This window comes from Tachyglossus aculeatus, chromosome X1, assembly GCF_015852505.1.
Source record: "Tachyglossus aculeatus isolate mTacAcu1 chromosome X1, mTacAcu1.pri, whole genome shotgun sequence".
Lineage (NCBI taxonomy): Eukaryota > Metazoa > Chordata > Mammalia > Monotremata > Tachyglossidae > Tachyglossus > Tachyglossus aculeatus.
Genome location: NC_052101.1, coordinates 99,899,664 through 99,903,562, shown reverse-complemented (window position 1 = coordinate 99,903,562; position 3,899 = coordinate 99,899,664). Strand labels below are relative to the sequence as shown.

At 41.8% G+C, this 3,899-nt stretch overlaps 1 non-coding gene across 1 annotated transcript; it reads left to right on the top strand.

The window, feature by feature from the left end:
* The first annotated feature begins 596 nt into the window (after window positions 1-596).
* On the top strand, window positions 597-734 carry LOC119920305. The gene has a single exon (XR_005448062.1). It is a non-coding gene; the product is annotated as a small nucleolar RNA SNORA7 (small nucleolar RNA).
* The last annotated feature ends 3,165 nt before the right edge of the window (window positions 735-3,899 follow it).

Genomic DNA, 3,899 nt, shown 5'->3' with positions numbered 1-3,899 from the left:
GGAAGTGAAGAGATGGAAGGAACAGCATGAATTCATCAGATACACCCTCCTGTCTTCAGAATTATTCGTCCAATGTTCTACCTTTGGAAAAAGCAATTTGGATTATAATCTATTATGAAAATGTAATACATTCATGATTAATCCACAGGAGTTGCCAAATAATTGGAGTTACACCGTCGTTACCCTTTCATTTCATGCCTTCAAATTATCAGGAGTGCGCCTTTAGGTCCTGATCTAGTTCCTAACAAAATCAATGAATGATTCAGGAAGTGTAGATTTGGGGTATGATACTTGATGTTTTTAAAATGCACTTAGCCACTTGGAACCATGTAAGACATTATATGATCTTGGAAAATTCAAGCAAGTCTAGAAATCAATGATTTGCTTGATGAAGGTACTGAATAGTATTCATTCATTCAATCGTATTTATTGAGTGCTTACTGTGTGCAGAGCACTGTACTAAGCGCTTGGAAAGTACAAGTTGGCAACATATAGAGACGGTCCTTACCCAACAGTGGGCTCACAGTCTGCTATATCTGTGACTAAACACTAGAAGTGAAAAACATTAAAGTTTTGTTCCATCTAACAGTGACATCAGCCTCTCAACGTCGCACCTGGAGAGTTTCCAGTACTCTACCAGTCTCGACTACGGGAGGGAGAGTCAAGCAGAGGCCTAACCACTCCACTCCTAGCTTGGCCAGTGGCTAGTGAGTGGAAGGCAATCTGCTACAAGTCAAAACTCACCAGTGCTGGGCAGCAGTGGCATGGGAGAGAGTCGAGTCAAGTTTACTGTGCAGAAAGAGGCAACGGTAAACCACTTCCATATTTTTACCAAGAAAACTCTATGGATATACTAATGATGGCATTTATTAAGCACTTACTATGTGCAAAGCACTGTTCTAAGTGCTGGGGAGGTTACAAGGTGATCAGGTTGTCCCTCGGGGGCCTCACAGTCTTAATCCCCATTTTACAGATGAGGTCACTGAGGCACAGAGAAGTTAAGTGACTTGCCCAAAATCACAAAGCTGACAACTGTCAGAGCTGGGATTCGAACCCATGACCTCTGACTCCAAAGCTCGTGCTCTTTCCATTGAGCCACGCTGCTTCTATATGGTATATGGTATATACTACCATAATGATTGCAGATAGAGGTAAGCCATCATGGGAGAGATGTGACTTTGGTGTTGATATGGATCAAAGACGACTCGACATCTTAAGACAAGACAACAGTGACATAAATATACTCTGGCTAACTGATGTGAATCAGGGTCAGAATAATTACAACATCTCTCTTTCCTCGTCTCCTGTTGACCTCGCCCAGATTGAACTGACCATCATGATTCTGGTTTCAATCCATACAAGTATTTTCTATATGTACAGATAATGTTGAAAATCTTGTGTGAATTGATAGTAGAGTCATATAGACTCAGAGGTCATCAACTCTTTCCATTATCTTCATCCTCCTTGGCCCATTTGGAGTGGCCTTCATAACCCTTCATATAGAAGCAACATGGCTTAGCCGATAAAGCATGGGCCTGGGAGACAGAGGACCTGGGTTCTAATCCCGGCTCTGCCATTTGTCTGCTAGGTGACCTTGGGCAAGTCACTGAACTTCTCTGCATCTGTTACCTCATCTGTAAAATTAAGACTAAGGCTGTGAGCCCTACGTGGGATACAGAGTGTGTCCAACCCAATTATCAGAAGGTCATAGGTTATAATCCTGGCTCTGCCACTTGTCTGCTGTGTGACCTTGGGCAAGTCACTTAATAATAATAAATCATAATATTGATGGCATTTAAGCACTTACTATATGCAAAGCACTGTTCTAAGCGCTGAGGAGGATACAAAGTAATTAGATTGTCCCACATGGGGCTCACAGTCTTCATCCAAGAGAAGCAGCATGGCTCAATGGAAAGAGCATGGGCTTTGGAGTTAGAGGTCATGGGTTTGAATCCTGGCTCCACCACATGTCTGCTGTGTGACCTTGGGCAAGTCACTTAACTTTTCAGAGCCTCAGTTACCTCATCTGAAAATTGGGATTAAGACTATGAGCCCCATGTGGGACAACCTGATCACCTCGTATCCCCCCAGCACCTTGAACAGTGATTTGCACATAGCAAGTGCTTAACAAATGCCATCATTATTATTACTATTATTATATCCCCATTTTACAGATGAGGTAACTGAGGCACAGAGAAGTTAAGTGACTTGCCCAAAGTCACACAGCTGACAAATTGGCAGAGCCGGGATTTGAACCCATGATCTCTGACTCCCAAGCCTGTGCTCTTTCCACTGAGCCACACAACTTCTCTGTGGGTCAGTTCCCTCATCTGTAAAATGGGGATTATGATTATGATCCCAGTGAGGGACAGGGACTGTGTCCGACCCAAATATCTGGTATCTACCTCAGTGCTTAGAACAGTGCCTGGCACATAGTAAGTATCTTGTATGTACCACAGTGTTTGTACAATTTTTGGCGCATAGTAAGCGCTTAAACACTATCAAAAAACCCCTAATCATTAGTCATTGAGACATCTACTTGTAAATGTGGAAGGACATCATAAGTCTATTAGATCTGCCCTCCTATTTCCAGAATGGCTAGTCCATGCTGGACAGGCACTATGCTAGACTGCAAACTCATTATGGGCAGGAAATGTGCCTATTATAGTGTTATACTGTACTCCCCCAAATGCTTAGTCCAGTGCTCTGTACACAGTAAGCTCTCAGTAAATGATTGATTGATACACTGCACTAGTAATCTGTCCTTGAAAAAACTTAATTTGATTGTAAGCTCATATGGACTTGTATTAAGCTCATGTGTAGATGAGATCAGTTATTCTCTATGATAGTTATATTGTTCAGTCAATCATATTTATTGAGCACTTACTGGGTGCAGAGTACTATACTAAGCACTTGGGAGAGTACAATATAACAATAGACACATTTCCTGTCTACAATGAGCTAATTCTCTTTCATATTATTCCTTCATATCCTTGCAGCCACTGATCAAGCTCGTGGCCTACTTCCTAATAAGATCATTGAGGGATTGTTGGAGTGTAGATTTGGGGTATGATATTGGTAGTTTTAAAATGCAATGAAGCCTTTTATAACCATATTGACATTACACCATTATGGAGAATAGCAGCAGATCTAGAAAACTGAGGTTAGCTTGGTCAAGATACCAACTGAGACTGCCCTATGAAATGCATTTAAATTTTGTCCCACATTATTGTGACATAATCTGGACAAATGTGTTTGGGTTTGCACCAGGGTCAGAATACCTACTAAGAGCCCAGGAACTCTTTCCTCTCATCTCCCATGCACATGTCAGTTCGGAGGGAGCATCATGATTCTGGTTCGTCATGAAAGCGTTTTTTCAGTATGAATAATTGAAAAACCATTGTCATGACTGAGCCCATGATCATATTATACTTCCCAAGGGCTTAGTACAGTGCTCTGCACACAGTAAGCACTCAATAAATATGATTGAATGAATGAATATTATATCTGTAGCATCCATCGGTTCATTTGTGTCCGGACACATCAGCTCAATTGGAGTAGACTCAACAACTGTAATCATTCTGCCACTGAATTATCAAAGTTTTGAGGTTGAAGGAACAGCACAGATTCATTGGATCCAAATCTTCTTTCTTCAAAATCAATAATTTATCTAGAACAGGTGGCACACTAAACTAATGTTCTATCCTTGGAACAGCAAGGGCTTGGGAGTCAGAGGTCATGGGTTCTAATCCTGGCTCGGCCGCTTGTCAGCTGTGTGACCTTGGGGAAGTCACTTCTTCACTGTGCCTCAGTTACCTCATCTGTAAAATGGGGATGAAGACACTGAGCCCCACGTGGGACAACCTGATTACCTTGTATCTACCCCAATGCTTAAAACA